At 46.4% G+C, this 12,834-nt stretch overlaps 1 protein-coding gene across 2 annotated transcripts in view; it reads right to left on the reverse strand.

The window, feature by feature from the left end:
* The window catches only part of KATNAL1 (katanin catalytic subunit A1 like 1), a 163,536-nt gene that overhangs the window by 19,658 nt on the left and 131,044 nt on the right, over positions 1-12,834 (reverse strand). The gene's annotated exons all lie outside the window — the stretch shown is intronic.

Raw genomic sequence — 12,834 nt, forward strand, 5'->3', positions numbered from 1 at the left:
TGTGAAGATGGGTCCATTTCCGGTTCAGCATTTTGCCTGGGGGTATCCCCTCCACTGCCCCACCTGAGAGTCTGGAGTGCTTGCCCGGCCCTCTCCTGCACAGCAGGGCCTGAACACTGAGGAGGGTTTCCCCGGCCCTGTGAGACTGCCCAAAGTTCTCCTCAGCTTCTCAGTCCCTCCACGGACACTCCGAATTGGCAAATGCCTCAGCGGGGAGAGTGGACCCGAATGTCCGGCGCGCCTCTCTGCAATCCTCTTCTCCTCTTGATTTTGGTTCCTCAAGTCCTCACTGCCCTGGTAGCTCTCTGATACCCTCAGCAGAGGTTCCAAAATATTTTATGCAGTTTTTCTAGTTGTTCTCAAGGGGAGGGTTAGTTGGAGAAGAACACTGTAGCCAACCATCTTGGAAGTGACCATTCCTATTTCACTTTAATGCTCATTTAAGTATTTTAAAAATTATTCTGTTTTCCTGTATGTCTTCTTCATTTGGGCTGCCATACCAAAAATACCATAAACGAGGTGGCTTATAAACAACAAACATTTTTTTCTCACAGTTCTGGAGGCTGGGAAGTCCAAGATCAAGCCACTAGCAGTGCCTGGTGAGGGCCTCTTCCTCATAGATGGCACTTTCCATGAGTCCTCACGTGGCAGTAGGCACTGGCTAGCTCTCTGCAGTGTCTTTTCTAAGGGTACTGGTCCCTTCATGAGGGCTCTGTCCTCATGACCTGATCACCTCTCAAGAGGCCCCATCTGCTGATACCATCACCTAGGGGGTTAGGATTTTGCATACGAATTGGGGTGGGGCACGAACATTCAGACCTTAGTGCTATGCTGCACTGATTTAAGGAAGGTCTCATTGGGATGTTGGGGGTAGCAAAGATCCATGTCTTCCATGCTAGTCTAGGAGTGCATTCTTCAGGAGGCAGAATGGCAGAATGGGAGGAGGGTCTCCAGTCATGGATGCTGGTGGCCCATTGTTATAAACCACAGGGCAAGGTCATCGAGGGCACATTGGCTGGTGGTTTCCTCCAGCTGAGTTCAGAAGGCATTCTTCCTCGGCAAGTCCACAAACTAGTTTGATCAATAACTTCTCCTCCAAGTCGTACAGTTTGGAAATGAGGTAAGAGAGCCATCTCCTGGTAAGAAATATGGCAGTGTGTGAGGGAGGCCCGCAGCAACTCCAGCACTGTGTGCAGCCCTGTGGGTCCCTGGGAAGTCTGGGGTTTGGGAAGGTGCCCAGAGTGAGTAGATTCCTGGCCCTGTGTTCACCTGATCTTCAACAAGTGCAGCTCCTGTTTTATCTGTTTTATATACTGGGCTCCTAAGAAAGGTTCCACCATTGTGGAATTTCAGAAGTTGCTCCACCATCAGATAAATTGGAAAACCACCTATCAAGCTCAACTGCTTCATTTTATAAACCAAAGTCCCCAGAGGTCAAATGACTTTCCCAAGGTCTTGCAAATGATTCATGGTGAAAACAGGACAAAATGGTCCGGCCTCCGTCCAGCGCTCTTCCTACCACCCTACACTCTGTCTTTGGGAGATGCGGTTTCCTAGAAGATTTTTATTTTAGAACAACACTTCTTTTAAAGAGCACTGCTCTGTGTTTTTGTGTAGAGCTGCATGGACTTTTCTCACAAACTTCCCCAGAGGGCATGGAGCAAACAAGGCTGTTGATATTTTCCTGCAGGGAGGTCAAAGGTCCACCAGAGGAGCTCAGTGCCCTGCCAGGGGCGTGTCCTGGCTCTCCTGCTCACCCTGTGACGTTGACTCCTCCTGCCACCTTGAGGGTCTCTGTTTCTTCTTTTGTAACATAAGAAAACCAGAAAGCCTAAGATCTTCACATCCTGTGGGAAGCACTCAGGGGAATCCCCGATGTGGTTGGAGTCACCCTAACACCACCACATAATGATTCATCCTTCTCTTGGGAAGCCAATGAGATCAACAAGCCCAGAATATGGGCTCTTTGCAAGGGAAGAGTGATGTCTCTGCATCAAGGGAGAAGAAATACTATATCAGCAAATCCCTGCTTGAAGATCCCCGATTCCCTCTTTAGGAATCATTTATATTGCCAGGCGCAGTGGCCCACGCCTGTAATCCCAGCACTTTGGGAGGCTGAGGTGGGCGGATCACCTGAGGTCAGAAGTTCGAGACCAGCCTGGCCAACATGGTGAAACCCCATCTCTACTAAAAATACAAAAATTAGCCGGGTGTGGTAGCAGGTGCCTGTAATCCCAGCTACTTTGGAGGCTGAGGCAGGAGAATCGCTTGAACCTGGGAGGTGGAGGTTGCAGTGAGCCAAGATCATGCCACTGCGCTCCAGTCTGGGCAACAGAGTGAGACTCCGTCTCAAAAAAAAAAAAAAAAAAAAAAAAAAAGGAATCATTTATATTTGCTCTTTTGACAATGTCTCTATCAGTGAATTGGAGAGAAACTCATCCCTGTGGCTGATTAAGATAAAATAAAGTTATGATGAGATGTTACTAGGGACCTACAATTCTTCCCTGGGGAAAAGGTCACACACACACACACACACACACACACACACACACACACGCTCTCTCTCTCTCTTTTGCTAGAACAGACTGGACCTGTCCTTGCAAAGACTGGGCTGAGATGCACCAGTAAATCCAATGTGTGCACCCTCATCTCTATGGGATGAGCACCAGCTCTGGGGCCCAGGACTGCCTGGCTCATTGAAGAATCCCGCCATGCAGGTATGACCTGGATAGTACTTGATATTACATGTAGTGGGAAAAGAATAAAAAGGAACATGAAACCTATTGGCTAGTCTTTTATGTCCTCTAATTCCCATCTCATTGGAGTAAAATGAACCAAAGTACCACCTGGTACAGGAAAGTGAAGTTGTCCTGTGTCTGTCAGACCCTAAAACATACCTGACTGGGTTTACTGACCTGGGGCTAGATGGATAGCTGCTCCATCAATTGAGAAGAAAACAAAACTACAGCTCCCAATACAGAGATATGTTTAAAGAACTACAGATAAACTCCTCAGATTGGCATGAGCAATGGCCGTGCAATAGCTGGCCACCAGCCATCATCCCCAGCCCCCACTCCCATCAGCACTGAAGGCCACACAGTTGCCTGAGTTCAAAGGCTGTGGAAAGAGCATAAGCTTTGGGGCCAGGCCTGGCTTCAAATCCCGGCTCTTTCACTAACAACTGTGTAACTCAGGCTCTCTGACCCTCAGTTTTTATTTATTATTATTATTTTTTTGAGACGGAGTCTCCCTCTGTCACCTAGGCTGGAGTCCAGTGGCGCAATCTCAGCTCACTGCAACCTCCGCCTCCCAGATTCAAGCAATTCTCCTGGTTCAAGAAATTTTCCTGTCTCAGCCTCCCGAGTAGCTGGGACTACAAGCACATGCCACCACGCCCGGCTAATTTTTGTATTTTTAGTAGAGACGGGGTTTTGCCATATTGATCAGGCTGATCTTGAACTCCTGACCTCAGGTGATCCATTGGCCTCAGCCTCCCAAAGTGCTGGGATTACAGGCATGAGCCACTGAGCCCAATCAGCTTTCTTATCTGTAAAATGGGGATAATAATGGCTTCCTCATTGACGTCAATGAGGCTGGGAGTGGTGGCTCACGCCTGTAACCCCAGCACTTTGGGAGGCAGAGGTAGGTGGATCACCTGAGGTCAGGAGTTCGAGACCAACCTGGCCAAAGTGGCAAAACCCTATCTCTACTAACATTACAAAAATTAGCTGGGCGTGCTGGCTGATGCCTGTAAACTACTGTAAGCTACTCAGGAGGCTAAAGCACGGAGAATCGTTTGAATCTGGGAGGTGGAGGTTGCAGTGAGCTGAGATCACACCATTGCACTACAGACTAGGTGAGACAATGAGACTCTGTCTCAAAAAAAAAAAAAAATAGTAAATGAAACAAGGACATTTCAAAAACATCAAGTGCTCAGAATGTGGGCAGCCTGTCATTTGTCACCATTAGAGACAGCACCTTCCACCTGTCCCATCACTGAACCTACGATAGGGCTCTGCACACACGAAGGTACGACCTCGTTGAAATTTCTATTGCATTTTGAAGTTGGATGGGGCTCAAAGAGCAGAGAGACTACTTTTCCATGGCTTAGAAAGACCAGAGGACAGGATACACATAGGATGACACAGTGCCTGAACCCCCTTCAGTGAAGAGGAGTACAATTTTGTACCGTATTAAAGCTCCATCTGGGTGCGGTGGCTCACACCTATAATCCCAGCACTTTGGGAGGCTGAGGCGGGGTAGATCTGCTGAGGTCAGGAGTTCGAGACCAGCCTGGCCAACATGGCAAAACCCCATCTCTACTAAAAATGCAAAAAAATTAGCCAGGCTTGGTGGTGTGTGCCTGTAATCCCAGCTACTTGGGAGGCTAAGGCAGGAGAATCACTTGAACCTGGGAGGTAGAGATTGCAGTGAGCTGAGATTGCACCACTGCACTCCAGTCTGGGCGACAGAGCAAGACTCTGTCAAAAAACAAAAACAAAAACAAATAAACAACAACAACAAAAAACCCTCCTCCTTTCGGTTTGTTTGCCAACAGACCTTGACTTCTTGGGCAAAACCCTCATCAGTAACTGTGCTCAAGAAGCTGAAGTCTGTTGGCAAACAAACCAAAAGGAGGAGTTTTTGGAAGAACTTTACTGTGGCCAGCCATCAATGAGCAAAGTTCATTGATACCATGTTCAAAAGCACCCACAACTCTAAACGTCTCAATTAAACTTGAAGGAACGGCCGGCACAAGGAGAGACACATTTCTCTTAAAACAGCTCACTGCTCCTCCATTCTAGCTAAGCAACAAATAGAATCTGTTCTTATGTGCACTGGTGGTCTTTACATCGTAGCCCAAGGTAAGGACTGCAGAGAGTGTAATTATCCATAATTAGTCTCCCGCTGTTGCCAGGGCTTAAACCTGACAAATTCCAACACGCCTAGACAGGTGCCACAAGGGACGGCTGCTTATGTGACATGATCTGAGACAGCCCCTGTGTGAGTCTGTTTTGCTTGCTATAAAGGAATATTGAGGCTGGGTAATTTAGAAAGAAAAGAAGTTTATTTGGCTCATGGTTCTGCAGGCTGTGTACATGCATGGCACTGGCATCTGCTCACCTTCTGGTGAGGCCTCAGGAAGCTTACAATCATGATGGAAGGTGAAGAGGGAACAGGCACGTCACATGGTGAGAGGGGGACGAGAGAGAGGTGGGGAGGTGCCAGGCTCCTTTCAACAACCAGCTGTCATGTGAACTAACAGAACGAGAACTCACTCATTACCGAGGACAGCACCAAGCCTTTCATGAGGAATCCACCCCATGACCCAAACATCTCCCACCTCCAACACTGGGGATCACATTTTAACATGAGATTTGGAGGGGAAAACATCCAAACTGTATCAGCTGCACAGGCTAGCCTGCCCTCAAATATCTTCTGCCACAGTTGTGTTAGGCACAGCCCCAAGAAACCTATGTCGAACGTACCTGGGTTGTCAGAGAGGGATATGGGCCCACGATCACTAATCGCAAGCTTTGCACTGCCCGTCCACCTTAATCAGAAAGGAACTCTACCAGGAAAATAGGGCAAAGATACTTTCTAATAGAGGTAGAAGAGTCAAGGAAAGATGCTAAAAAATGAGCCATTTCCTGGAATCCCCAGGCCTAGCAGGAGATGCTAGATGAAGCCCTGGTCTTTCCGAGTCAGACGGACCTGGGTTCCAATTCTGGCTCCACCACACACCGACCAGCTCTGTGATACAGAGAAAAATATTCAACTTCTCTAAGTACAGACATCTGCAAAATGAAGCTATTTTCTATTGTGTGGTATTGCAAGGATTCAGGGAGATCATACAGAGGAGGTCCTAGAACAGTGCCTGGCACATAACAGATGCTCATTAACTATGAGTGTCTCTCCCTGTGGGCAGGAACCATCGGAGCTTCCTCTTTCTTGTAACCTCTTCAATGTGGAAACTTCTCTCAGATCCTTCCAGCCTTGCCTTTGCTCTTCTTTCAATGTCAGGTCTGGCAACACCTAAGGGCCAATGCCAGCAACTCCAGGCTAAGGTTGAGGCTGGAGGCCACCTCCCCAGTGGCTCTGTGCCATGCCCTGGCATGGCCAGCTCAGGCACATGTCAGGACGTTTACATGTTTTCCTTCCTGAGGAGTCTCCAGAAGGGCATCTAGGAAGGCTATGAATGCAAAAGTCTTTTTTAAAAATTGTGTTAGAATTATATTTACCTTTATGCTTAATTGCAAGACTTGAACTTATAAGATCTGAAGCAATAATGAGTTGTGAATTTTCTATTTGACCTCGTGTCAATGTGGAAAGTTCTAATATCAGCAAACTTGATGTCTAATATCATCAATTAAAACTTGTCTAATATCAGCAAACCCTGCTGTTCCTAAGCACCATACTCGGCACTAGGAAAACAGACAGATTTTAGATTAATCTATGTCCTCGTGGAGTTTACGGCCTCGGTGGGGAAATGGAAATTATGCATGAGAAGAAAGAACAGTGTTTCACAGAGGAAAGCGTTGGGTGGCAAATGGAAAGTGCAGGCTGTGAGCCTAACAGGAGATTGACATGTGTCCTGGAGGGCTTAGAACTGGAGGAAATCCGATTGCTGAGGCAAACCGTAAATCAGTCAAGATGCAGAGTCTGCTTAGACAGAGAGAATGGCTCCGAGGCCGGGAGACATCACCGTAATCTGATTGAAGGTATTTATATCTAAGGAAAGAATGTGTCAATCTGAAGAGCAGCTGGATTCCCAGAGCCTAGAAAAAACAAGAATCAGTGAGATGGAAGTGGTGACCACGAAGGCAGTGTGGGGCACCTGCATCCGAGGGATGACCAAGAGGATCCTGCAGGTCACGGGACAAAACAGAACTTCTCTTTATATCTTGCTTATCCCTTAAAACATCTCTGTGACTTGTCCAGTGTGACTAATTAAGTCTATGACCAAGTCAAGCACATTGTCAAAATCTACCCCTAATCGTTCAATCTAGAACCTTAGTAAGCAGGTGCTCCCAGTATCTGCCAAATGACTTTGAGACATTTTTGGCCAATTCTCTATATAGGTATGCCTTATACTTTAGCCCATTAGAATACACTTTATAATAATTAAACAGTCTTAATGGGCATTCATGCTCAAAATGTTTTTTTTCAGTGGGGCACATGATAAAATTTATCTGGGGACCACAATAAAACAACTGCTATGGACTAAATTATTTCCCCCGCAATGAGTATGTGGAAGACCTAAACCCTAGTTCCTCAGAATATGCCTGTATTTAGGGGCAGGGTCTTTAACGTGGTGATTAGGTTAAAATGAGGTCATTAGGGTTGGCCTTAATCCAGTATACCTGGTGTCCTTACAAGAGGAAGAGATTAGCACCCAGACACACAGGAAGACCTTATGAGATGCAGGGAGGAGATGGTCACCTACAAGCCACGGAGAGAGGCCTCAGGAGAAACCAATGCCACGGACCCCTTCATCTGGGACTTTCAGTCTCCAGCATGGTGAGAAGATAAGTATCTGTGGTTTAAGCCACCCCATCGGTGGTGCTTCCTTACAGTAGCCCTGGCCACCCTATACAGCAACCCTCACACGGACTCTCCCATCTGAATCCAATCCTTACCTCCTTATTTCACCCCAGGGGTTCTCCAGCTCCCAACCTCACTGTTCCCTCTCCTACATGGTGGAGTCCATCATAAGCTGCAGAGACTACATCAGGAAACGCCTCCCCAGCCTGGTCCCAACCTCCCCGGCCCAGGCCTCTCTGTCCCTGCCATCACCATCCTGTCTTTACACTTGCCTGCAGAGACTCTTGTTCTAGCCCCTACCAGGACAGCACCATCACTGGGTGAGTGACTTGTCCAGTGTGACTAAGTAAGTCTATGACCAAGTCAAGCACATTGTCAAAATCTACCCCTAATCGTTCAATCTAGAACCTTAGTAAGCAGGTGCTCCCAGTATCTGCCAAATGACTTTGAGACATTTTTGATCAATTCTCCCTCTTCTAGAGAGGGAATCTGCTAGTAGTCCGAAAGAAATTCAGATTTAATGGGAATTCCTCATTGCCACCATAATGTCTTTCTTTCACCTGAGCCTCTTGGCTGGAGGTAACTTGTCATGCTACTGTAGCCCAAATTTTATAATTCCTTGGTTGTTGTATAATCAAAAACTTTCAAGTGGTACAAAATGCTTGCTCTAAATCAGGGCTACAGGTTTGAAAAATAAACCATTTAAAAGGAGTTCTAAGCCTTCCCATCCTACACAAACCTGTTACTCAGTGTAATTGGTTACATGAGTCTGTGCAGCATCTCTTTAGGAGTTGACATGCACTGTATTAAACTCTTTGGCAAAAATGAAGCCTGAAGTATTTTGGTTCAAATTGTGATTGCTATGCAAAATGCACAAACTTGGAAAATAAGAGCTTCTTCCTGCGAGGTGCTGTTGATCTCCTGAGGGGCAGCAGATGCCATTGTGAAGAGCACTCACTGGCTGAGCTTGTGTGTGGCCTCAGGCAAGATATTCAAGTTCTCTGGCTTTCGTTGCCTGGTTAACAAAGTCGGATTAAAAACAAGTTTCCTCACCTGGTTGCTGTGAAGACTGAAGGAAGTACTATCTATAAGCATTGCGTTTGGTACGTAGGTAAAGCTTAGGAATACATTTTTAAAAATGTAAAGTTGCATGACATATGCATAAACATTTCATCTATTTCATAAATATCCTGTGACCAAGTGAGGGCTTGCAAAATAATGAAAGGAGACAATAGCAGATGGTTTTTCACTGATATGAAAACAGTGGGGGTTTTTTTCCATCACAGAATTATGAGTTGGTCAGAGGAAAGAATGGTGAAGACTTCAGTAAGGAGTAACCCAAATGTCTGAATAAAATTTGCAGAAACAATTGATTTTCTTCCCAAGGACTGGAAGTGGCATGGACAGTTGGGCAATAAAAGAACAGCAGCAATTTTCTGCTCCATTTCTACAACAACAACAACAAAAACACGTTGGCAGAAAACAATGCCAAGTGGAAATCTTCCTTCCTTGGGGATAGAAAAACACATCCCTCTTCTTTAAGAACCATAACCACAGATTGCAGCAACAGGACGCTACAGAGAAAAGCCTGGTTGGGTTGAGCCAACCGTATATGGCAAATGATTAGAAAGATGGTTTCCCTCTGGGAGAGCAGAGGGCCAGTCACCAGGAGGAGCAAGAGGAACAAAGAGCTCTCATTCACATCCACAATGCTGGCGGGACGTGCGTTTTCCTCGGCGGACTGGCAAGCTCCCTGGAAAGGGAAGATTAATACGAGCAGGGAATACGAACTCTCTCCGGCAAACCGTGCCCACTGTCAGCCTGGGGAAAGTGCTGAGAAACGAGTGGATGGTCATTGATCCTGGACTAGGAGGACTTGAATGAATTCCTTCCCCTGCTTCCCAACTCCTCCCACCTCTCACACGCAGCAGTTCTCATTTATCCAATGTCCCTGGGCAAGAGCTAGTCCACGTGAATTCATTTTACCAAAAACTGAGCTGATCTGTTGGAATTTCAGATGCACGCTTAATTAAGGTTTAACTTTTTTTGGTAGAAATCTTTTAAAAATTACCGTCAGAGCTCTTCGCCCTCTGGATGTACAGGGAACTTTACTGAGATGGCCCAGGAGGGAGCCCCGAGTGTGGAGTGCACACCTGGGTGCTCAGCTGCACCCCGTGCTGTTGCTTTGCTCATTTATTTCTATTTATGGATCAAGGTTGTTAATGTGACTGTCATTAATGCAATGATACCTCTGTAGAGGCAGACAGAGTGGGAGACAAGGCTAAGGAAGGACAGAGGGCGGTGTTTCTCCAGTATTCTCGTCTGTGATGTCCATCCCTCCCGCCCTGAACCGGGAGGCTGGTATTGGTCATTTCTGGGTCCTCTCGTCCCATCTACTCCTGCTCATCCAGACTCATGGCTTTCAATGCCATCTATATGTCCACGCCTTCCCTCAACAACAGACTTGTTTATACATCTGCCTACTAGGAAGCTCTCCGTGAGGATGTTGAATTTGTAACTCAAGCGAAACAGCCCCAGACTCAGCCTTGCCCCAATTCCCCAGACCTCTTCCTCCCACTCTGCCGCATCTCAGCAAGGACAACTCCATCCTTCCAGTTGCTCAAGCCCAACAACTTGAAGTCATCCTTGGCAGCTTTCTTTCCTCATTCCCTGCCTCCAGGCTCTCAGTAAATCCTGTAAGCTTCACCTGCAAAATACAGTCTACAGAGGCTGCTTGTCACCTCCGCTGCTGCTCCCACTTCCGGCCACACTGCTACCGCTCTTTCCTGGATTACTGCAAAGCTTCCTGCCTGGCCTTTCAGCTTCTGGCTTTGTCTCCTTGTTCTCAACACAAAAATCAGTCATCCTTCTAATCACATCACTCTGCAAAGTCAAACTCCTGTCAGTGGCCTGCCAGGCCTGATGGATCTGGGTCCTCATTCCTTCTATATCTCCTCAGACTCTTCCCCTGCGCTCGCTCAGCTTCATTCACCACCCAAGCCCCTTGCTGTTCCCACTCAGGCTCTTTGCACTTTGCTGCGTCCTCTGCCAGTAATGCTGCTCACCTGAATACACACGTGACTCCTCCCCCGATTTCAGCTCCTTATTCAAACATTGCTCTCAAGTGAGGCCTTACCTGGCTACTTTATTTAAATATTGACACGGTTTGTCTGTGTCCCCACCCAAATCTCATCTTGAATTCCCACGTGTTGTGGGAAGGACCCGGTGGGAGGTAATTGAATCATGGGGTAATTGAATCAGGTCTTTCTTGTGCTGTTCTCGTGACAGTGAATATGCCTCATGAGACCTGATGGTTTTATAAGAAGGAGTTCCCCCTGCACAAGCTCTCTCTTTGCCTGCCACCGTCCACATAAGATGTGACTTGCTCCTCCCTGCCTTCCATCATGATTGTGAGGCCTCCCCAGCCATGTGAAACTGTAAGTCTGTTAAACCTCTTTCTTTTGTAAATTGCCTAGTCTCGGTTATGTCTTAATCAGCAGTCTGAAAACGGACTAATACAAACATCCTCCCACACCCACCCAATACCCTCTTTCTCTCCTTATTGTATTTTAACATGTTTCACTACCCTACATAAGGTATCGCACGCATATATATCCTTTTTATTGTCTGCCTTTGCCAATGAGAATGCAAGCACCATGAGAACAGGGAGTTTTCTTCTTTTTTTCTTTCTTTTTTTATTTTGAAATGGAGTCCCACTCTATTGCCCAGGCTGGAGTGTAGTGGCACTATCTCAGCTCTCTGCAACCTCTGTCTCCTGGGTTCAAGTGATTCTCCTGCTTCAGCCTCCCTAGTAGCTGGGATTACAGGCGCACACCACCAGCCTGGCTAATTTTTGTATATTTAGTAGAGATGGGGTTTCACCATGTTGGTCAGGCTGGTCTCAAACTCCTGACCTCAAATGATCCACCTGCCTTGGCCTCCCAAAGTGCTGGAATTATAGGAGTGACCTAACACAACTGGCCAGTTTTTTCTATATTGTTTACTGTTATATCCCCAGCCCCCAGAATAGAACCTGCAAGGTCATCAATGTTTGTCAAATGAATAATGTTTTTTACTATAGTCATTAAGCCTGCATCTAGAAATACAGCGTAGTGATTATAAACATAGATTTTAAAGTCACACAAATAGATTCCAAAACCTGCTCTAACCCCAATTTAGCTGTGTGACCTTGGGCAAGGTATTAATACTTTTATCATTATTAAAATAGGTACAATGATGTACAAAAGAGGAAGCAAAGCACTGAACACAGAACCTGGCAAGCTGTAATCATCCGGCACATCTGAACTGTTTGGGTGGTGTCTCCGCTGCTACCGCCTCAGTGCAGGTTTCCATCATCTGTTGCCTGTTGACCACAAAACTCCCAACTCATCCCTCTCACTCCAGCCTTCCTCAAACCCCGGTGTCTTCCACACACTAGGACCAGAGAGATCCTCTGAACATAAAACTGATTGATAACAGAGCATCCAAATGGACTAATAACTCACCAATTAATAATTGACAATCAAAAAATTCTCTCCTCCAAAAAAAAAAAAAAAAGAAAACTGGCAAAAATTGTCAAAATCAACTTTTCTAGAACTCTGAAAGTTAACCACCAAAGGCTTGGAATAATCTGGGAAGCTTTTATTTCATTAAAATGGCCGAGTCTTGGTATGAACAGCAAACTTGGTGATGTTTCAACTTGCCCTATTCCTTTCTCCCTATCTCCCACGTGGTGGTTCCCTAGAAAACTAGCAATCACAATAAAAGACAGCAGCCTGAGAGCCATCAAAGAGAGAAAAATGGAGTCGGGGTCCTTTAAAGCCTCATTCCCATGGAATCGTCATTATTTAGCCTCTCTAGTAGTTCCCTGGAAGACCCCATTTAGTGCAAAAGGCTTTTCTCCAGGGGGGTTTGTAAAAAAATAAAATAAAAACTTAGAGACTGTTGTTTAACTTTCTGGCTGGGTGCTTCGTGGCTGGCTAAGGCTGTGGGTAACAGTTGGACAGACAATAGGCTGATCATAAACCATAAAAGGAAAATCTGGGGAATGAGCTCTCCATGGGGTCTCAGACAAGCTTCACCCACTTTCTGGGCACCTAGAAGGTCACAGGCATGTGTAGGACTCTGCATGTGTCCAGGGCTGTGCACATGCTCAGAAAATACCTGCAAAGGCCCAAAGAGCTCACTTCTGGCCGATCTTGGGGCTCTGTAGAACCAGAAAGTGAAAGCTGAGGCACAGTTTCAGCTGCCTGGCTGAGTGTTGAAGGAGTGCCCAACATGCACACAGAG

Source organism: Chlorocebus sabaeus, chromosome 3, assembly GCF_047675955.1.
Source record: "Chlorocebus sabaeus isolate Y175 chromosome 3, mChlSab1.0.hap1, whole genome shotgun sequence".
Taxonomy (NCBI): domain Eukaryota; kingdom Metazoa; phylum Chordata; class Mammalia; order Primates; family Cercopithecidae; genus Chlorocebus; species Chlorocebus sabaeus.